This window comes from Triturus cristatus, chromosome 8 (genome assembly GCF_964204655.1).
Source record: "Triturus cristatus chromosome 8, aTriCri1.1, whole genome shotgun sequence".
Taxonomy (NCBI): domain Eukaryota; kingdom Metazoa; phylum Chordata; class Amphibia; order Caudata; family Salamandridae; genus Triturus; species Triturus cristatus.
Window position 1 is genome coordinate 587,889,954 of NC_140591.1, and position 24,465 is coordinate 587,914,418.

General features: G+C 43.7%; 1 protein-coding gene across 7 annotated transcripts in view; it reads right to left on the bottom strand.

Annotated features, from left to right (window-relative positions):
* KLF12 (KLF transcription factor 12) overlaps nucleotides 1-24,465 on the bottom strand; it is a 987,741-nt gene that overhangs the window by 41,874 nt on the left and 921,402 nt on the right. The window lies entirely within an intron of this gene.

The window sequence follows — 24,465 nt, forward strand, 5'->3', positions numbered from 1 at the left end:
CACACTATCCCACATTATAGGACAATAATTTATCACAATTCATTTCTTTCTGTGGAGTCCAACCCTGGTGCACTGCTCTACAATATTGGGCCACTAGCACATAACCATTTCTCAATATTGCTAATTCTTTACTCACCATGAGCATACCAAAACATATTTCAACCCAAAAGAAAAGACCAATCTCTCACCTCCTTTTCTTATGCATATTCTAAAAAACTAAACCAACTGCTTAAAACTTTTCATACAGGATTTCACCCTTGTTGCATTATAGAGACTACCACCATTTAGGTGTTCAGTGACAACCTTTGCACAGCAAACGCATGGGAGCCCTGATTATTAAATCCAATCGACCTTTCTTTGGCTTTTCACAATCTAGTTTACATCCTTACGGTCCAACAGACAGAAAACAGTACAAATGAAATACCATAAACTCACATCTCCAGAGCACTGCTGTGATTCACAAAGTATGTCTTCACACTAGTTGTCTTTAACCTTGCATTTGAAACTCCTGGGTAGCACCCAATTAAACCCCAGATTCCACAAAGTCCCATCATAATCAATGATTCAATATTTTTCCTTTTCTTCTGTACTGGATATAAGTTGTATACCTAAAACTTGATGCTACCAAAATTAAGTTTGTTCTCAATGGTGACTACATGACCACTTTGCAGGAAAATCTGTCAGTCATGAACTCTGATAGTACTGGTGATTAATTTGAGCCAGTGGTTGCAGGAGGGGCCCACCAGCACTCATTTTTGGGGAACTGCACTTATTTTTCCTTGTCAGACATTAGCCCACAGCAAGTGAGAGAAAAACACATACGAGGGAAAGAAGGAGTAAGAGAAAGACTGAGAATCTGACAAAAGGAGATGGCAAGGAGGAAATAGAACCTACATGAGTAAGATAGTGTGCCTAGTGGTGGCTGAAAGAGGCATAATGTTGAATCATGACTAGGCACACCTGGTATTCAGCACCCACAACATTTGATAGCACCCAGCATGGGGTTCTGAGCACGGACTCCAGCAATTATTCTTTTTCACATTAAGCACTGGATAGCATCTGCCTGTCATCCATGCAAATGCCAGTACCCTCACACATGAGGCTGCTGTATTCTCCTGGACACCTCAATGATGGTCAAGAAAATCTTATTTAGACTTTGACTCGCAGAGAGTAGTGGTGTTGAGTGGTAAATGCTTACGCTTGAAGGATGAGGTAGGTTGAGATAGGACATGACTCACACACATTATTTTGAAAGTCCTCACATGATTTATTATTTTATAGAAATAGTTTAGGACCTTCCTCGAAAACAACACTATGGGGTCTATTAGGATGGCCGGCGGTGATCATCTGCCCGTGATCGCAACCCAGAAACCTGCCGGTCCCATTAGCATGGCGGTGACGACCGCGGTGGTGAGATTTTCCGCCCGCCACTTTTCCGCCAGTAGCAGTCCGCACGCTTGCCTGGCGGGCGGAGCTGGACTGCTAAAATGGGGCCGGTGCAGGGTCAGGCTCTGCCGGCATGATTATGATGCCAGCGGTAGCCAGCCTTTCCGCAGTGGTGGAACTGCCATGGGTAAGGCATGCGTAGAATGTCTCCGGGGGCCCATTGCGGGCCCCCAATGTGTTTAGGGGGTTTGGGTATACTGGGGGGTACCCCCCTTTATCTCCCTGTACCAGGTGGCAGGCACTGTGCAGTGCCTACCACGCAGTGCAGGGATATGCTGGACATGCTTTTTTGGACATGGCGGCGGTGCTGCTAGCAGCAGCAACCGTCGCAATATTAAATGCTGTGATCGTACCGCCGCGGTCGGATTTCAACTGCGGAGCATACTAATTGGACCAGCGGTTATGCCGCGGTCCTAGCAGGCGGTGTTTTCCCCCCACCATGGCGGTCGGATTGATTTTCCGACCGCCATCCTAATAGACCCCAAAGTATCAGAGCATGTTGGACAGAATATTGAACACACATGCAATTTATCAAAGATGTCCTATACTGTTGGTTATCACTGAGAAAAATACATGCAACTAATCAACAAGACGTGTTAGAAAATTGATGCAGGGAACCCCCACTAAAGAAAATCCACTTGTACTAATACTAGGTTTCATTTCAATGCAATTATTCTGTTATGAGTATACCACCACTGAGAATATCGCAAGATGAAATAAGTTAGGTACCAAGGTAATGATAAGGGACTGAGGAAGGTGTATTATTAGATGTCTGGCTAGGGATAGGTCAAGGGGTAGTATTAGACTTAGGGAAAGAAGCATGGCCAAAGTTTGGATTAGGGCTGGGGTTAGTGTATAGGGTAGGCTTTGCCTAAGGTTAAAGGGAGAATGAGGGGTTTCATAGTGTTATGGATTGTATTTTCAGTTAGTGGTATTATCAAGGGTTGTCATTTCATTACTGTGGTTTCTATATAGTGATTTATTGATGTAGTCATATTCTAGGAGGTGTGATAAAACACACTTCACCAGTTACACCTCATAATCAATATTATATACAATTTGGTATTACCAGGCTCACAAGAGCATTCATTTCAAGCCATGAAAGTAACCAGTAGTGACTGCAAAATGAAACAAATATGCCACAAAACAGGATATCACAGCACTCACAAAAGTACTTCCACGCACACAAAGCACTCCACAACACCGGACCAGCCTACCTTAACAGCAGACTCAGCTTCTACACCCCCGCCCGCCAACTCAGCTCTGCCAGCCACACCCTTGCCGCTGTTCCTCGCATCCAATGAGCGACCTCCGGCGGCAGATCCTTCTCCTTCCTCGCCGCCAAGACCTGGAACACCTTGCCTACCCTCCTGCGGCAGACCCAAGACCTACTCACCTTCAGAAGACTCCTCAAGACCTGGCTCTTCGAGAAGTGGCAGCACCTCCACCCCCTCCCCCCCCCCCCCAGCACCTTGAGACCCTCACGGGTAAGTAGCGCGCTTTACAAGTAGATTGATTGATTGAATTGGGGGACACCACATACCATCCTACAACAGAACACATTCATACAGAACGTTTAACCTACCTCCAGTTTAGCAATGTACTCAATCAGCTGGCTATCACAGCAAGGAAAAACACTCTTTAGGATCGTTTTCATCTCATTCTTACACATTTGCCACCCTCTGTTCTTATCCAATGACCAGCAGGAACATTCACTCACAACTCATTGAATATGACATACTCACTAAGAGAAGAACAGACCCTCTCGTATCACTGATAACACATATTCATAAATTGGATTTGATTTAATCTGTAACAGAACCATTGCAACAAAGCTTGAAAGGTACTTCAGTTAGAACTGCAAGACCATATCATAGGCAGAAGGCGTTCACCCATGCTATTTCAGAGTATTATGATTATTATTTCCAATAAGAGATGGGTCAGGTTCCTCCTCTCCTGTTTAGATACCAATGCCACTTCCTCATGCAATACTTTTGACAGGCAAGAATGACCATAACCACTGGGAGGAGGATGAATAGAATGTGGAGTGATGTAGGTAAATGGTAAATAGTCATATGTCAACCCCTGATTCGTTTAATTTCACCCCAGAACTGACAATCATGAAATGATTTTTTTTAACACACACAGCACAATTTGATCTTGTTATGCTCACGATTTTAATTAATAAAGAGTGAAACAGTGACTAAATTCAAGTCAACTATCTTGCTATGCATTTTAAGCTGAGAAGCTCATTATAGAACAATGGACTGTACTGCTTCGTGATGTGAAGATTCAACCACTGGATCTGGAGTATATCCAGTGAATGCCCTAGTTTTAAGAATAGCACCCTGCTAGACCTCACACTCACACAGGTGGCCTTACAGTCTCTCATAACAGTGTATGCCTCATGTATGGCTTCATTAGATCTCAGAGTAAATGAGGCAAAAACATTTATTGTTATAGCAGTTGCCAGAAGAGGAGAAAAACACCCCCACTTCCAGCTGGCCTCAAAGAAACTCGAATTGGTAGACTCCTTTTCCTACCTGGGGGTTCTATTTGACAAGAACCACTCCTGGAAAAACCTGGTTGTGGGAAGAGCTTCTGCTATGGAAAGGAGTCTGCAGGCTATTAAGGGCTTTGTAAGAAAACTGGGAGCCAGTCCTTTGGATAAGATTAAAAACATCTATCGTGCCAAAACAAAGGCAATGGCGACGTATGGGGTGGGAGTGTGGAGGATGGTTAACACTGAACCTCTTCAGAGAATGGAAGACACCTTTTTTTTAATTCAGGTATCCTTACCCCATCACAATCAAACTATACTTTACATTTGGAATTGAGGTTACCTTACTTGCTTGATTCCATTAGATTGGCCCATATCCTGCTTTGGCTTTCGATCTGGCGTAGGTCCACGGTTGATTTAACACAACGTATAATTGCTAGTTGAATGAAGCTGGACCACGGTAGCAGGATTAGTTGGCTCAGCTATGTAGAGGTTGAATTGATCGCAATTGGGCAGGGTAATTTATTTAGTGACCCCTCACTGTGCATGAAGGTCTCGAAGAGGCAAATCAATGAGCTATACCTTCAAAGGGGTGACTTTGTTAGGAGGGAAAAAAATCACAAACAAAGCGCGGTAGTTGTTGATGATCTCATCCCTGCAAGATTGTGTGATGATTTTTCATATCTCTCGTGCATTCATTTTGCTCATCACAGATTCATCTTATTACGTTTCCACCTGAATTATATCCCTCTGATGTTATCCCTCCCAGTGAGGAAGTTCAAACACTCAGATATGCCCTAGTGACAACCATTCTCCCCAATCGGAACTACACGTAGTGTTTTTTTGCAAGTTTCATTACATTGGCAGGAAAACTTTAATCTTCCCGATTTTAAGGCGTCACAATTTCACCCAATGCAGGGTGGCACTGTATTTTCTAAAAGTACTTTATGACCCCTTTGTGAGCTTCTCTGTAGCCTGTTTCTTGTAGGCATGAATTAAAAAGGCAGAAGAACTGGGACTCTCTCAATTGAATTGCTGGAAAAATTTAAAATGTGTTTGCACTCAAAGGGTGGGGAACTGTTTATTGCGTACGGTTGGCCCATATATGATTTTAAATAATATTTGTACTGGTAGAGTTCACCTGTGAAATTATTCTTTCTGAATTGATTTGAAATGTTTTGAACTGTGGTTTTTATGTAGATCTTTTTATAGCACTGCCTCATGATTTACCTGATGAACTGATGCTTTTATGATTTGTTTTTTATAAGAGATCGAATAAAGACTAAGAACGGAATAACTTGAATTAAGCATTACTCACACGAATTTGCATCCATCTAACTGTTGTATTAATTGTACCATGCTAACATCCCTTCCAACCTTGATTTTAAATGTTCTCTTTCGTAACAAAGCCACTGAAAAAAATTATTTAATGTAGGATTTTAATTTTCTTACATGTACCTAAACTCTTAATTGAAGCAAAGTGGGTAACATTTTAAGGGGGGTGGATTTCAAGCCAGGCATTTGAGTCCCAGAATATTCTCTTTCAAATATTTTTATTGGCTCTAACTGGAATTAGTGGTCCAGTCAACTGTTTGTTCTTCTAACTAACCTGAATGTTCCTGTTTACTGGATACTTTCAGTTTAATACCGGTGAGTTCTTCCAACATACTGTAATTAGCACAGTTTATTCAGAAGTTGATAATTTCCTCGTTTTGAATGCTCATTAACACTGGAATCACGTTGAGCATAACTTAAGAGTACATTTTACAGAACCAAACTTTTTAAGGTGGATTCACAAAAGTATTTAAAGGACCTGTCAGTAGTACGACAGAAGTACTCTTGTATGCTCTCTTACTTGCATTAGTGAATTGGACACAAAAGGAGCATTTACCTAGTAGTAAAAGTGCAAAGTGTGCACAGTTTTTTTGTTTGTACTAACTATATATGTTTATTCTGTACATTTTCCCATGTATTCCCATTTTAGATGTTTTAGGGACAATTAACAGAGGCTTGTAAGAGTATGTGAGAGACTAGTAGAGGAGTACCACTTTCCATAGTCCAAAATGCCTTATGAGAATAGGCCTTCCAGAGGTCAAGTTTTCAGATTTATATAAATACATATTTACAATACATTTATATACCATGAACAGTTTAGTCAATTACATGGCTGCTAGAGCTGACATTCTAATAGAATAGAGAATCCTTGTCCGATAGTTTGTGTATGGCACCGCAAGTCTCATCACACCATTTTGGGAACTTATGCAAATATATCAACTGGTTTGCCTCAGGGGTAGAGCATAAAAAATAACCCAATGCTGCAGAACATTGATAATTGCGCTTTGGGTCCATGCCGACCAAGCGTGTTGTCATGGGACTGTACAATAACTGCTCAGGGACAAAATACTATCTTGTTCATAGTAAAAAAAAAAATCAAATTACTAGAGGGAGAGGATGATGAAAGATGTCACGGGATGCAAGTGGTGTGCCCAAACTTTTTATTGGTAAAATCTATTTTTAAGTAAAGTTAAAAAGTCTTATGACAAGAAACGTCGGCAGATTTTTGAGCTCCACAGGAAAGATTTTCCGAGCAACCAATATCCTCATTAATTTTAATTAATCATTACCTCACACGAATCTGCATTCATGTTGTACTAATTGTACAAGTGTTAACATCCCTTCCGACCTTGATTTTCAATTTTCTCTTTCACAAAGAAGCCACTGAAAACAATGATTAAATGTAGGATTGCATTTTTCCATTTTCTTACATATACCTCATCTCTTATTTGTAGCAAAGTGTGTAACATTTTAAGGGGAGTGGGTTTCAAGCCAGGCGTTTGAGTCCCTGATTATTCTCTTTCAGAGATAAAGATTCTTTTCAATGATTTACTAATCGAACGTTATTTTTATTGCCTCAAACTGGATTTAGTGGTCCAGTCAACTGTTTATTGTTCTAACTAATCTGAATGTTCCTCTTTACTAGGAAATTTCAGTTTAATAACGATGAGTTCTTGCAAAATACTGTAATTAGCACAGTTTATTAAGAAGGGGATAATTTCCTCGTTTTGAACGTCATTAACACTTGAATCACGTTGAGTATAACTGAAAGGGTGATTATTTGAAAAGCTGTGGTGTATGTACACAAATCCTCAAAAATATTAAATCAATTCTGCATACTGTTGTTACCAGGAAGATGTGAATATTTTTATTTTTTAATACTTGATGAATTATTTTTAATTCATAACATATACAATTTTTGGGCAACCTGTTAAGGTCCGTTGTTTTAGCTCAAATTGGAAAATGTTTTTTCTTTTAAACAAAAAAATGAAAGCTTTCACAAATAAATCACCTTGGCGATGTGGAATGAATTTGTAATTAGCTACATGCAACTAAGAAAATGTTTCCATTACTTAAAATAACTATTAAAGATGTAGTGCCTGTATTGATGGTGGCAGTGGCGGTAGGGCGGGTGGAGAGAGCGCTGAGTGTTACGTGAGGGGATGTTAGTAATAATATTTTTTTTTAAAGGACTTACCTGAAGCTGCCGGCTGCCTCCTGCGTCCCGTTGTGCCTCTTGTCCTCTTCCCGGTCCCAGCAGCCCCTGAGACAGACTCCCATCCAATCCCAGTGCTGCAGAGCAGCACTGGGTTTGGCCTGAGCGAGCTGAAAAAGACACTCTTCTTAGACAAGGGAGTCTGTAGGGTTTCTCCTGCCCGGCTGCTCAATACAGCCTACCTGGAGAAAACTAAGTGCGAATTTGTGTTTGGCAGGTCTGAGAAGGCCGGCCAACACACATGCGGCTGGCCAACACAGATATGCGCACTTAGGGAGTGAACATTGCACTCATCAACCCCCTCCCATGCTTCTGCCCGGCCCCTCCCTGAACGCGCTGCCTCAGAGCCAGCAAATGAAAAATAAAATGATGCTCGAAAATCATTTTATTTTTCATTTGCTGGCTCTGAGCCAGGCAGTGGGGTGACGTTCCTCCGCCATTGCGGAGCAGCCGCCACTGGATGGTGGTGTGACAATAGTAATAAGGTCAAACAAATAAAATATGATAGGAAGCAAAAATAATCTAACTACTGGCAATCGCTCTGGGTAGCGTTCTAACCCAACCTTTAGATTAGACAATTTGCAAACATTCCTCACATCACTTTTTGTGAGTCAAGAGTAAGAAAGTGACATAATATCTAGATATATTGGTCTGTGACAAAAATTCCAGCAGGCTCTGTTTCAGAAAGGATGCAAAACTGTCTTAAACAAAGAAGATGAAATTAAAATGTTTGAAAGCAGATGCATGAGTCTGGGCATAAGAAGCAAGCTATGATCAAGGGCACTTCTTTTCTGGCTTTATAAATCATGAGTTTTGAGAAAGATTCCGCCTCTTGCCTCTTTAATCCACCTTCAGACACTTCCTGCATCTTTATCTCACTGCGCGTGTTCTGTTTGTTTACCTGCATACCCCCTCAATCACTGTTTTTCAACTTTCTCCTCCTCCTTAGCTCGCGGTATTGTTTTTTCTCTCTGTCTCGGCATCAAAGTCTGTTGTACAAAAGTTGTAAGTGCCGGTTCCCAAAAATCAGTGGGCCCTACCTGCAACCACCGGCTCCAATTAAGCACTGTTATTAATGTGTGTATGCGGCCAACTGATTTTTCCACAACCAATGGTGCCAGATCACTTAATGTGCACTTAATCACATACTTATATCTTACCACCGGTCTGTATCATTTGAAGTGGTGCTGCAAACCTCTTTATACTCTGTTATTTTAGCACATCTCAGGGTGTTGATGGGTTTGTCATTTATCACTATGGTGTAATATGGATTGCAGGCAGCTCATCATAACATTGCTTTCAATTATCGTTTCACCCCGTATATCAATGTTTACATATTAACGTGCATTTATTCTGTTGCTGCAATTTTTTTTTTAATTAGTCTACACTTTCTGAATTTCATACTCATGACATATTACCTAAGTAATCTTTCTAGCAACCCACCTTAAATTTCTAAACTTGCTTTGGATTGTACAGCACATTGTTTTTGTGTGAGTGAATTGTGTGCCAACTTCAGATGTACTTGGACTTTATTTAACATCCAGGGGTCATATTACAGAAGACTGCGCCAGCGCTAATTGTCGCTGTGCATCCGAGAATGCGCCGGATGGAAATACAGAGGATCGGTCTGTAATGCGCCGTGATGTTGGCGCAGAGTTTGAACTCTGTGTTTATGTGCGTTTGCATCTGTGCACATATTGTATTAGCACACAGACGCAAACGCACATAAACACAGACATACTTGGGTGTACAGTAAAAATTAGCGCTGGCGCAGTCCTCTGTAATACGGCCCAGGTTTTGTCAAAGTAGGAAACCCATTTGTTGATTTATTGGCTTCTTTCTGCAGTCGATTTCCCTTTAGTTTCTGTACATTTAGAACATTGTCGTAGTTGTGAAACCTGTGAGATCTGCCATAGCTGTTCCTTAAGCAAAAGGTGTAAGGTAGGTCTTGAGCCCAAATTAGAATTTCAGAATTATTATGAAATATGTAAGTTTATGATGCATATTTCCTTTTTGTTGGCTAATATCGTGTCTGTTGTTGGGGACTACATATTTTGTGGAAGTTGTGAGTTGCAGTTTGGAATTTGTTAAAACGTTCTTTAATCAAAATAATAGGAACCATAGCAAATACCACAATATTTACAGTGGCATAATGCAAAAAGATGCCCCCCCGTAAAATGTAATGAGGGGCCCCCAATTCTCCCATATCTAACAGATAAGCATTGGCCTTGGGCCAGTGCCTAATTTGTGCCGGTGGTTTCCGGTGCTTAGCACCGGCACTTATCTCCCTTTGCCGGGTCTATGAAATACCTGCCAACTGACAGGGTGGAAACTGGGCAAGGCTGAGCGCTAGAATAGCGGGCGCCGCCATTATGGCGGTCGCACCGGTACCCGGGGGCTAGGAGGAGGTGGGAGCACTCCCACCTCCTGTGATGGTCCCATAGGCAGTGTACGGAGGGGCGTGAACCGGAAGCACTTTAGTGCTTCCGGTTCACTAGGGTGCCCAACTTTGGGGGTATGACCGGTTTAGTCTGGCCTGGCCCGTGCCGCCCCTTAAAAGGGGGGTGCGGGGAGCAGAACAATCTCTTGTTCTTTGCTCCCCGCAGGCACAGCACCCGGGCCACCAGCGGCCCGTAATTTCTTTTAATTTTTTTCCTGCTGCAGGTTATGGAAGACCGAGGAGACGACCTACGGTTCGTTGCCTTTGTTTGGGGGATTATCGGCAGAGTGGAGCGGGCCGGCTGTGAGCAGCGCGGGAGCAGCGGAGGAGTCTACTGCGAGGCGGCTGAAAACTTGTAAGCGCAGATGGGAAACGCGAGGTCGGCGTAAGGAGAGTAGGCTGCTGTGGCGTGATCAGCTGTGTGTGAGGTAATTGGTGCGGGGACTCTGTGCGCTTTGACTTGGACCCTGGGCAAGTGGACCCTTATCCTAAGGAATCTTGTGCCTGGACCTAATCGTTGTATTTGCCATCACTGTTCGCCGGACCCGCTTCGCGGGTCCCGCTTCACAGAAAAATTAGCGGAGTACCTGTAGTTTCCTCGGCAGCTGGGGAGGTTTGTGGCAGTACAGCAGGGCTGCGAGCGTTACCGCAGAGACTCCATCTCCCAGGAGTCCCTGCCTGGCCAATAGCTGACACCTGGCCCGCTCTACCTGCAAGCCACGCCCCCAGCGCACCGGTTGCATTTAAAAACATCCTCTTTCCCCGGTGCTGGTGGGACTCTGTGCGCTTTGACTTGGACCCTGGGCAAGTGGACCCTTATCCTAAGGAATCTTGTGCCTGGACCTAATCGTTGTATTTGCCATCACTGTTCGCCGGACCCGCTTCGCGGGTCCTGCTTCACGGAAAAATTAGCGGAGTACCTGTAGTTTCCTCGGCAGCTGGGGAGGTTTGTGGCAGTACAGCAGGGCTGCGAGCGTTACCGCAGGGACTCCATCTCCCAGGAGTCCCTGCCTGGCCTATAGCTGACACCTGGCCCGCTCTCCCTGCAAGCCACGCCCCCAGTGCATCGGCTGCATTTAAAAACATCCTCTTTCCCCGGTGCTGGTGGGACTCTGTGCGCTTTGACTTGGACCCTGGGCAAGTGGACCCTTATCCTAAGGAATCTTGTGCCTGGACCTAATCGTTGTATTTGCCATCACTGTTCGCCGGACCCGCTTCGCGGGTCCCGCTTCACGGAAAAATTAGCGGAGTACCTGTAGTTTCCTCGGCAGCTGGGGAGGTTTGTGGCAGTACAGCAGGGCTGCGAGCGTTACCGCAGGGACTCCATCTCCCAGGAGTCCCTGCCTGGCCAATAGCTGACACCTGGCCCGCTCTCCATGCAAGCCACGCCCCCAGCGCACCGGCTGCATTTAAAAACATCCTCTTTCCCCGGTGCTGGTGGGACTCTGTGCGCTTTGACTTGGACCCTGGGCCAGTGGACCCTTATCCCAAGGAATCTTGTGCCTGGACCTAATCGTTGTATTTGCCATCACTGTTTGCCGGACCCGCTTCGCGGGTCCCGCTTCACGGAGAAATTAGCGGAGTACCTGTAGTTTCCTCGGCAGCTGGGGAGGTTTGTGGCAGTACAGCAGGGCTGCGAGCGTTACCGCAGGGACTCCATCTCCCAGGAGTCCCTGCCTGGCCAATAGCTGACACCTGGCCCGCTCTCCCTGCAAGCCACGCCCCCAGCGTATACGTACTTAATCTCGCTCACGTCCGCGAACGCGGGTCGCGCGTGGGTCGAAGCTCGGAGCGAAGCCCGGGCAAAGGGCGGGCAGTCTGTGGCAGTCCGGGGCTGTCCAGGGCCGGGTCGGGCCACCCCCCTGATAACAACTGTAGACATATAGGGGTCTATTATTACCATTAATATCTGGTTACCACTATACCCTGTGTTAATGTCCACCAGTTCAGGGAAGAGCCTTAGGAGAGGAGGAGAGGGTGGAGCCAGTTGTATCGTAGGCACTATGGATCAGTTCATTACACGGGTAGCTGCTGTCATAGAGAAGGAGATTGTAATGACAGAGCGGCGTCTCTCCCAAGAACTTTCTCTATCGAAACGGTCCTCATTGGGTTCCCTGGCGTTTGTTACCTCGCCTGTATGCAGTTCAGATCCCCTCTCAATTACATCCCCTCCACTGGAGCATTTACGGGTTGCATCTTTGAGGGCCAGTATAGATAGGTTGGAGAGCTTGGCAGCCATATCTATTCCCCCTCCTGTTGATAGTAGTAGTTCTGACCCATACTCCAGTGAACTCCCTGTCCTTATAACCCGCCCTATCACTCCTACTATCCAAGTTAATATCCCTCAGCCACCTGTCTTACCACTGACGGTATCCAAGAATGTAACTCATACCAAAAGGAAAAGGATTGCTAGCCCACGGAAAGGCAGCTTCCCAAAACTTTATAAGAGACCAAGGAAGTATGGTGCCAGGGGAATAGGAACTAAAGCGGGCGAGGGGTTGGGCACGAAAAACCCCGGGATGGATAAGGGGGGTGACCACTCAGGTCACATGATTGAGGAAGCATGTGTAGATCCAACATCAGATTGTCATTTAGCTCCATCTAATGACTCTGTAACAATTACACAATTTGAAGATCTGATGATAACATTATTGTCCCCGATTGTAGAGAGAGTAAAAGGGTTGGGAGAGAGGTTGGATAGATTTGAACAAGCAACCTTGGATAATTTCTTCTCTCTAAAAACCCTTATCAAACTGCACTCTAAAATCAGGTGGCTCCCGGACGTTTCCTGCATCCACACAGGCCACACCTACCGCCTCTAACACAGCAAACTTTGTAAATATGCTGGCTGTGGCTAATGCACCTGCTGTACAGGTTGCGGACACCTCAGGTAGTGCTAGCCAATTAGGCCTAGCACAACCGAGTGTACCTAAGCCTCTTAAAGTCCCGGTAAAGAAGCCTTTCCGGGTTGAGTTGCCGGGTAGGAAGGGACCGCCTAAATATAAGGGAACCTCAAATGGGATTGCCAAAGGCAATGGTACCGATCAAGCCCACTCGCCCAGAACTTGTATTAACCTCCCCAGAGAAACCCAGCCAGAAGAATCTTCCTCCAAAGCGGCTCCAACTTTTCCACCGATGAAGTTGCCCCCCGAGTGCCACCCGTATGTCGCCATACTTACTAACGTACCCACTCTGAAGGACGATCCCTATGAATCCCACCAGGCTTTAAAGAATAAAACCATGCACTGGTTAAAGACCAATAGACCTCTTCCTAGGGGTCTAGATGGGTTGATCCTAGGAGTAAGAAGGGTAGGGTGGGTAGGTTATGGTCGTAAGCACCTAGAAGGTGATTGTGTGGTGGTTAACTTCAAAGACAACAGGGTTGCTCAAACTATTTGCAATCAAAAGTATGTTGCTGGGGGGGCCAGTATTGGTGTAGTAGATTTAACTTATTTTTACCCTAGGACTGCAGCAAACTATAACGGTTTACATTTTGGTGGGGGTTGGAGTAATAATCCTATTTATCCCAAGAATCCTGTCATCCCTCAAATATTCCAACCAGTAGTCTGGCCCGGGTCTTATGGGGGGCTGTCGGGATATTGAACCGACAGTTCCCATAGGGTGGCCTTCAGGGTCCTTAGCCCAGGTGATGTTCCTGTGCCAAAAGAGTTGGGTGAAAGCAATGCCATTCTTCCCTCTCAGTTAGATGAAGCCACTAACCAACCTCAGGATATTAACCCGCTCGCTGGAAGACTGAGTGGGGCCAGTAGATTAAGTTTTATAGATCTGACGGAGGGGGCACTAAACACCGAGCCCCGTAGGGAGCCGGTTGTGGTGGATCCAGACTTTAAGATTTTTAGCTGGAACATTGTGGGTATTTCAAGGAAGCTGGGACTACCAGACTGGAACGCCCTTGTGGAGGGTTACTCTATTTGCATTTTTCAAGAGACATGGTGCAGGGAGCCCTGCCATAAGGTAGGATATTCGACATATTTTGTTCCCGCTGTCCCCCCTGTTTTAGGGAAGGGACGCCCTTCGGGTGGTCTCCTCGTATGGGTTGATGTCGCTCTCGATTGTCAGGTGGTTCAGCACCCCACCAATTCTCCCGATCACCTTAATATTACTATAAAGGGTGCATGGGGTGGCCTCCTCCTGGATATCTTTAACATCTACGCCAGAGGGACGAAGGGTGGCATACAATCGTCCACAATATCCCTATTAGAAGGTCTACTCAGGCAGCGCCCCAATAAATCTCGCATTTTGGTGGCAGGAGACCTGAATTGTACGTTCGAGCCTTTGGGCTTGGACGATAAATTGGGAAGTGGTGAGGAGGACTCCAGGAGAGGGATTCCTGCCCTTGCACTGCCTCCTATCAAGAGGTGGACCCAAGTGGCGGTACAGATTAATTCCCTCAACATGGAATTTGACCTTAGGGCTGTTAATGGGAGGTCAAAGTCAGACTTGGTGGGAGCTCATACTTATAATAGGCTGAATCATACGTCTAGAATAGATTATATTCTTCTTGACGTAAGTCTATGGAGCATCCTGAAGGATATGGTGATCATACCGACAACTGAGAGTGATCATAATCTCCTCTCACTTGCCCTCTATCCCCAGTGGTTAACTGATAAGGGGGGATTATCATCTTATATAGCTCCAAACCCCCACGAAGTTTTCCCATCCAATTGTGGTAGACGACTGAAGTGGGCTAAGCTTATCATGTCCGAAGAGAAAGTGGCAGATATAGGGGCACTCCTGGCTGCAGCACAGTGCAAATTGGAGTCGCTGATCCAATCGCCAGAGGAGGTCACGTTGACCTTCTGCGATTTAACTAGGGCGCTGAGCAACCTGTTTATCCTCCCTAGCATGGCTCCTCGTGCTAACAACTGGAAGTTCCTGCCCAAAACGCAGGGTTGGTTTACAAAAAAATGCAGAGTCAAGAAAAAAGCGCTGGTAGGGGCTGTTAAATCTAAATCCCAGGTTGCAAATAGGATCGCAAGGAAAGATTACTCCCAGACCTTAAAGGTAGCAAAAAGAGAGGGGGAGGAGAAGTTCTGGGCGGACCTCTTTGCAGCAAGCTTGGACAGGAATGCTAGCCGATTTTGGAGTTTGGTAAGAACCAGGGAGAGGCCTGTTGACACATTGCTGACATGTAATATCCCAGCTCAGAATTGGTTTAGCCATTTTTTGTCCCTTTATACCCCTGCCGAGGGGGTCCTTAATGACTCCTTTGCTCTGGTGGTCGAGGCAAGGGACACTGAAGCCGATGCCTTTACTGACAGAGAAGTGGAGGTCGTAGTCAAGTCTCTGGTCCCCCTAAAAGCTGCTGGGCCTGACGGGATACCCGGTGACTTATTACGTGCCAATCCCAAGCAATGGGGGAAGTTGGTTTCCACTCTACTGAATGCTATTATGGGGGGAGCATCTGTACCTGAATCCTGGAAAGGGGCGGAGGTTGTCCCGATATTCAAGAAGGGATGTCGGGACAACCCCGCTAACTATAGGCCCATAAGCCTTATTGATTCATCCCAAAAGGTGGCAGGGAAGGTGATTCTGGGGAGGATCCTCCAATGGGTGGATGAAAACAAGATCTTGTCAGATTTCCAGGCTGGTTTTCACTCTGGAACCGGGACCATCGAGCAAGCCTTCAGACTGGTGCTCCTGTATTGGAAGGTGGTGGTACTGGGCAAGGGCAGTCTCTATCTGGCCTTTATCGACCTCAAGACTGCCTTTGACCTGGTACCTAGGGAGGAACTGTGGAGGGTCTTGCAGGGTTTGGGGGTGCCTTCTTATATCCTATCACTCCTGATAAAACTACACACAGGCAATTATGCGCAGGTGAGGTGGGGTAAAAATGGGGAGAAAACTGACAGAATTCCAGTGAGTAGGGGTGTCCGCCAGGGATGTGTGTTAGCTCCCACTCTATTCTCTCTCTATGTGAATGGTGTGGTTGAGTATCTGCTACAAGAACCTGCTGATGCACCCTCCCTTGCGGGCACTCGGATCCCCACACTGCTTTTTGCAGATGATACCCTCCTCATTGCAAAGACCCCCCAGAGCCTCCAAAAACTTCTTAACCGCTTCCAGGAGTTCTGTTCCCTTAGGGGATTGGTGATCAATGTTGACAAGACCAAATATCTGATCATGAATCCTCCTAGGAAACTGGGGCGCCTTCCGGTCTTGAACTCTGCTCACTTGGAGAGGGTATCAGAGTTTGACTACCTGGGAATCCGCCTTAGCGACTCTATGAGTTGGACTCCGCACATTCACAAGATGCTCCTTAACCATAAAAGGGTGGGTGGTGTGTTGCTTAAGGAACATCGTTCTTCCACAAAACAATTTATTGCCCCAGTTGTGGAGATTTATAAAGCTAGAGGGGTTAGTGCTGCCTTGTATGGGGCGGAGTTGTGGGGCACAAGCAATCTCGATGTACTTGCAAAATCAGAGAGCAAATTCTTGAAAAACTGATAGCTCTCCCCTTGAGCACACCCACAGTTCCAGTGTTGCTGGATCTAGGATGCAGATCAATTGTGGACCAAGCTCGACTTCGTCCCCTGCTCCTGTGGGCTCGCCTGTGGAGGGTGCCCGAATTAGCCTCCTACACGGAGGGACTGTCCGAAGTGATGTCAACGGGGGGCTGGTATAGGATTAAATGGTTGAGGGACGTTAAACATCTTCTGGGGGAGTTGGGCTTAGGTGAAGCTTGGGTTACTCGATCTGCTCCTCCTAAAGCCACTTTAAAGAAATTGTATTGGGATTGGGTTTCGTCCAAACTCACTGTTGATCCACGCCTATGTAATTCAACTGTAGCCTTTTTGAGGATTAAAGACGTGGTAGCTTACGAACCCTATCTCGATATGATTTCCATTCCATTTGACAGGGCTTTATATTTTAAATTTAGAGTAGGGAGTCTATCTGTAGGTGACCTGATATCCCGGTGGAAATTGTCCCCCCAGCCCTCTCCCTTTTGTGCTCTCTGCTCCACGCAGGTTGAGACGGTGGCACATATTCTTTTTGAATGCCCTGACTATTGCTCTCCCAGGAGGCGCTGGCTCAAACCACTTTGTAGACAGTTGGGAACTCGCTATCACACTGTGGCCCTACGCATTTTATTGTCCGACACATCCACTTTGGTGGTTTGTGGTGTGTCTAAATTTTTAAAGTGGACTTGGTTGATTTGTGCAAAAAGGCTTTCCGTATCAATTTAATCCTGATTTTAAATTGTATTAATTGTATTTACTAAGTTATTGTCTTTTATTTTTATTTTTCTCTGGGAAAGTGTTTTACTTGTTGTTTTCTTGAACTGTTGAGTTGCTTTTAAGATATTTTATGTATCGAAATAAAGCCTATCAATCAATCAATCAATTGGTGCGTGTGTAAAGCGCCCAATATTTTTCACGTTCAGCGAGTTTCAAGAGAAGTTTTCTTACCGGTGCGCTTTCAGCCCCACGCACCCCCGTTTCCTTGGCCTCCTCTTCTAATCAAGCCTGTCTAATTATGGTGCTAAAGGGGAACCAGCGAAGCGGGGGCTCGCTCTCGCTCTGGAGCTCCTTTTTTATTAAAGGCAAGATAAGTTTATCGCATGTTCCAGCATAAGGTATCCTTTCATGGGACTGAGCGTGTACACGAGGTACTACAGTACTTTTCGGCGGCAAGCGTCCACATCCTGTATTTTGAGCAAATCACTTAATCGCCCCCGTGCCTGAATGTGTACTGAAAATTCGCTGCTCAGGTAAAGCGCTCCAATAACTTCGGGTCGAGTTCACGCTATATAAATATGCGTACCTACTCTCCAGCTATGGACGCGCGTACATGCTAATTCACTGTTGCCTGGAAGGCCGTGCTCCGCAGTAAGTGTGCGGTTCAGTGTCACGCTGTTACATGATTTGCACACTGCTCGTTTTCTCTGAGTGTTCGAACCTAATATTTTCAAATAGTTTGGTGAACTATGAGCTTGTATGACGGGCACGTCTCTAACGTTGAGGAGGGACCCGGTCGTTCGTTTGGAGTTTGATTTGACACTAAGCTTGGATGACTGTTTCAGTATGTTTTGGACGGGTATATCCAGGGGGAGACCGATTGGTGGCTGTTAATGCTTTGGTGACTTCTGAGCAAGGCACCGAGGTACCAAGGCTGAGCACCACCTTGCACCTTCTTTCAAATACATAAATGTCTAAAATTTTCGAGAACACTCTGAAAGTCGTAATTAATGTATTCGTATAGCACAGTGCTCCAGTCTTTGTTTTACAAAGCATTGCTTTCAGCTGTGTTAGTTCGATTGGAAGAACTGGAAAAAATTTGGACCACACCTCCCAGAGTGCATTATGTTACTAAACGAAGACCCATGACTGGAACACTATTTCCATGGCGTGATCATCTGTTAATCATGAACACGAGACAAGTATTATGTTGCTTACTTTACAAGGGTGGCTGATTCATAATTTTACCAAGTAGCTCCTATGTTGCTCTAGCACTAGAAGTTAGACAGATAATAATTGCTAAGTAGTTTGCATAAATGCCACCGTAAACAAACTAGATTATAAACTGCCTGGCAATTATCAAGGCAACAATGCTACTAACACCGAAGCATCTCACCAACTCAGCCATTTGCAATCTAACTTCTGTCTTTGGCACCACCCTACATAACCTGCATGGAAAACATCACACACTGCACAGTAACAGCTTCTGGATTGTTTCAATCTAATTTAAGCAAAAAAGAAAAAACTGGTTATTTTTTAGTGCATTGCACTTTCCTGTTGTGGGGCCGAGTCTCTTTTTTAACTGTTCGACAATCGAAAAGGAAATAATTAACATACAACTACAGATCCCAAATGCAACAAGCCTTTTGTAGTTACAAACACACTCGTAAAAGTGCAAGTAATAGCAGGCCAATGAACGATATACTATGGGGAATATATAGATCATATCTGGGGTGACCAGAACTCTTTCTCTGAGGTCGTTGAACAAGATAAGGATTGATTCCAGGTGCTTTTATTTAAATTGACGTATCTGTGACCAACTGTGACCGTGTGTAATATTACTGGTGTGCAGGGCGCTCCAATAACTTGGGTTGGGTTTGCACTATTTTTTCGGGGTTGCAGGGCCTATGTCATGCCCCTGGTGGCGTCAGCCACAGATGGATGTGGTGTGGAATCACAAACAATAGTGACACAACACCTATGTGGTGCGCATAGCAGAAGTGACACAAACCACCGTTCAGTGTGATGGGAAATAACAATGTTTCACATCACATGTGTAAATGCCCAACAAGTATACATGTGGGCCAATTCTTTTTGGGAATAACATATGGCTTGGTTACATCAGGCACACAGACGGAGCTGAACATAGCCAGCGGGGGCCGTCTTGAGCCCTCCCTCTCTGTGGAAGCGTGGATACCAGCACACATGTTGACCGTGTCACTACCTGTTTTATGTCTTCCTGACATGCTAATGCTGCTTCCTACTTTCATTTGTCAGACATGAATCAGAACATTGACATGTAGCGACCAGTAACGGACATTGTGCACATTCATCGCTCCTGAATAAGTTAAACAAGAAGTGGTTCTGTTGGGTCGAAAATACGTTACTTAGTGGTGCTCAAAATGCACTTGTTAAAATCGGGTAGCAACCTTTTCAAGCGCCTGTAAAGTAAAACAATTTTCTTTGAAGAACTGGAAACAGAAATCTAGATGCTTTGTACTGTTTCTACTTATCAGAAATAAATCATTCATAGATAATCACAGTAAACGGTGGCTGTCAACATGAGATCAATATATACATAGATATGGGGTGATCGTGTGACATAGGTGCTCAGTGCTCAACAGGTGTACAGTATATACAAGGTGGTTGAGGTTTTTATACAGGTGAGAGATCAGCCAGATGATGCTTTGACACCAATGACTCTGTTCCTTTCATTATATACAGTCTTGGTTAGTCTGGGCCTTGAGTAATCGTCGACGTTCCAACCCTAAATGTGCCCCAGTCGGTGTTCACGCAGGGTCTTCATCAGGACAGTGTGTTGGGAAGGGGGTGCGTTTTAAGTTTGGGGATTAAGTCCCCTTGAATCCTGAGGGTCCCTGGGGGCCAACTAACCCACCAGGTACCTCCAGTAAGCGCAACAGAGTTGCATTGCAGAACGGTGTAAAAAGGGGTGTGGCTTTGGACCACCACTCTGCAACGCAGCCCTTGCACATGTACCACTGAGACACCCATTCACTCACCAACACACCCATACACACACTCACCCACCCATACAGCTGTTTCCACATGCACTCTTGAACCCATACACCCAGTGAATCAACCACTCGCACATCTATGCACAGAGTCACACACCTCCCACCCACCCACACACATACTCAGGCACCCATACAAATACTCAGGCAACCAATCAATAACCCGTATAGACACTCATGTAGCTACTCACCACCCATGCAGCAGCTTACACAACAGACAGACTGATACAGACATTCACACAGTTTAGTCACTAACCAATGCATTCAGTAAGACACATTTAGTAACTCACTTATACAGTCAGTCACGCACCTACTAAATCGTCCATCCAGACACTTATACACCCACTCATTCCTCAATACACCTTGGCATATATTTTTAAAACATATTTAAACTTTATAGAAACACACAGTCACTGAATGATGTCATCAGTGATGTCATCAGTGATGTCATCAGAGATGTCAACAGTGATGTCACTGACCATGTCATGAATGATGTAATATGTCATCAGCAGTGCATTGCGGGGCCGCGAGTTATAGTTAGCTGAACTAACTATAACGGTGGAATTTGTCTGGTTTTGTACGAGTAAAATGTCCAGCTAACTATAACGTCCCTGAAACCTATGGTTTTTCAGTGAATATATATATATATATATATATATTATCTACTCGCGGTCGCCAGTAGATAGTTATAGTTAGGACCGAGTTCCCATAGGAAATCTGAAAATTCTATTTTGAATACCTTTGGCGCCAGTTTACTTATCTTCGTGAAATTTTCAAAACTAATGGGGCGCTCCGCTCAGCTCCTACCCTGAAAGTCTCGGGGTGATTCGTTAAGCGGGGGCTGAGAAAAAAGGGGGGTCCCAAAACGCGTTTTCCACATGCATTTTCCCATAGGACCTTTAGTCGAAGGTACAGCCCGAACGGCTGAACAGAATAACTTGAAATTTGGCAAAGAGGTAGTCCTCAGGTCAGGCATGTGCCTTTTGCATATATGGTGTAAATCCGTTCAGTAGTTCCTGAGAAAATCAAAAGTAAAACCATATATATATCTGGGCGGAGCCTAACCACACATCTCATTGTGAGATCTGATTGGCTGTCAGCACTTCATCCAAGAAGTGTTGGCAGCCATCTTGGGACCAATATACATGATAGCACCTCATTACAAAGCATTGCAGTTAATAGAAGGTTTTAAGACTTTAGTTACATTATAAATCATTTGTTGATGGTACCATACTCATTTTAGGAATTGTAGTATGTTCTAAGGTGATTTTACCATGTGAAAAAGCCTTCTGCTGGGATATCATGAATCATGTTTGAGAGAAAACTATTTTCACATGCTTTTCCCACAGAGGTTTGGAAGGTGATCTATAAGCTAAACTGAGAGCATATTTTCTGTAAATTCACATTATCTTTCTCAGTCATGTGAGAATGAAGTCTGACATTCTCAGTAAAACATGTACATCCAACAAGGGCAGAGACTGTCAGTTGATTCCTTTGTGTTCTACTGCAGCTTCCCAGAGTGTTCCAAAGAACAACTAGAGCGCTAACAGTCTTACTTATGACAAAGGTATGGCACACCTGAAGCCATCTTTATTGGAATAAAGTGGTAACATTTAAAACATTTAATTTAAAGAGGAACAAAATGAGAGGGTTCATTTTTCCATAGAATGTATGATTAGTGCTGCAGAAAGAAAAATCAGGGCACATTTTGAGTGACTTATCAAATTCTCTTCTATTTCATTAAAGAATTCTGACATGCAGACTGAAACATGCACTTTCAATACCAGCAGCAGACTTCCCTGGTGAGCAGTAGCTTTACTACAGTGATCTAATGAGCAACTAGAGTGCTAACATTCTGAATTTATGGCAAATGTGTGACACATCTGAATGCCTTCTTCATTGAATCAAAGTAAAAAACTGACAGTATGCCTACTGAGGAGACTGCAGTAAATGAGGAAATTAGGAAACTTCATAACAAGTCTCCCAAGATGGCCACCAGAGACAAAAGAGCCCAAATGTAGCACAAATATCACCGAGATGTAGCCCAAGTATAGCCCAATGATAGAAATCCCAGAGTGTTTTAAAGAACAACTAGAGCGCTAACAGTCTTACTTATGACAAAGGTATGGCACACCGAAGCCATCTTGATTGGAATAAAGTGGTAACATTTAAAACATTTAATTTGCAAAGGAACAAAATGAGGGGGTTCATTTTGCCATAGAAATTATGACTAGTGCTGCAGAAAGAAAACTTAGGGCACATTTTGACTTCTCAAATCCTCTTCTATTTCATTAAAAAGTTCTGACATGCAGACTGAAACATGCACTTTGAATACCAGCAGCAGACTTCCCTGGTGAGCAGTAGCTTTACTACAGTGATCTAATGAGGAACTAGAGTGCTACCATTCAGAATTTATGGCAAATGTGTCACATCTGAATGCCTTATTGATGGAATCAAAGTAAACAAGCATTGAAAATGCAATAGGTCTCGCCCTCGTTTAAGTTAAAGCAATTCTGTTTGTAATTATGTGGCTTTTTAGCTTTGCTTGTATTTGAGTTTTTCAAACTTTCATGAACATACCATGCATATGTATGCATATATGTATATGTTTGCATGAATTTATATTTATATAGATATGCAGATTATATTTATATGTTTATATATTCACTGAAAAAAACATAGGTTTCACACACGTTATAGTTACGAATTAGCATTTAAAAAACCTTGCAAATTCACTTAAAAAACCATAGGTTTCACACATGTTATAGTTAGCTGGACATTTCACTCGTCAGATATTACATCACTGTATTTAGACACTTATTTACCCATGTCTTCTTCCATTCATCTTTAGCTATACATATATTACAAATATTTATTTTTCATAAAGACACATATGTCATCAGTGATGTAATATCTGACGTCATCAGCAGAGGATTGCGGTCGCGTGAGTTATAGTTGCCTGCACTAACTATAACGGGGGAATTTCATTGTTTTTTTACGAGTGAAATGTCCAGCTAACTATAACATGTGTGAAACCTATGGTTTTTTAAGTGAATCTATATATATATTTGTTGCTTTATCTAAATATATATAAAGGAATTGATTGTAAATCATTACGATCCATATTGTCGTTACATGTCTATTGCATTCATGCAGTTAATTGAGAGATTGCAAAGGAGTAAAACATAGATGATATTTTTATATGGTCATATGCCTAGCATCAGGTTTTATGAATTGAGAAGCTTAGATGATTTTAATATGAAATTATTTATAAATATTTATATTTATTTATATGCTATGCTTGCACAGAATATTTTGCATTATTTGCACAATTGCATTTGCACTTTATCTACGCGCATTGCACTTTCTCATGACAAATGACCACCAGTAACACTGTGTCCTTTTTTTTGCAATCTACTATATAAGCGCATTTATGCGGATATCATGTGCCATTTTCAATGCACACTGACAATAATTGTCTGATATAAAATTTACAAAATATATAGCATGGCAACTCACAATGGAATGTTAACACAAATTTGGGCAACAAAATGTAAATATTGTAATTATACCTCCCGTTATTCGATTTATATATATCAAATTGTGATTTAGAAAACAGACTATCTATTTTAGCTATATGTAGTGTGTCCTCAGTTTTCAGTTTCTAATCACATGGTGTTGCAAAAAGAAAAAAATCACTAATTAAATTCGTGCAATGTACCCTTTAAAAGGGATGTTCTTTCATTTGCCTGACGATCTGTGACCAAGGGCGGACGCCCGAAACGCGTCAGATTTGGTGAACTTGCCTTTTTAAATAAACTTGCCGAAAGAAGACTGGGACTTGCGTGGTTTTTCCTCGTTGCTGCCTGCCTGGTGGTTCTGTGGTGAAAGACTTCTGTTTGCGCCTATATATATATATATACATATATATATATATATATATATATATCCAATCCAAAATCAATCTTTCTTCGTGCAAAGACTGCGCCGAGCCCCAATTCTTATTCAGAAAGCGTGCTTTATTTCAAGCAAAAACAAACAATGTCCCGACGCATTTCGGAACCGTAGTTCCTTGGTCACGGGTCGTCAGACGTTGGTATGCATCACATGATATAGTGCAAAGAATAAACAATACAAAAGAAGGACTACGGATATAGTCTGTTATCATGATTGTATCTCCCGCCATATTGGAATGGTTAGTAGATATCACAATATAATGGAACAAAAAACCAACAATTAAATGCAAGATTGTTTTCTAGCATAACTCAATCGTTGATCATTACAAAATCAGAAATCTG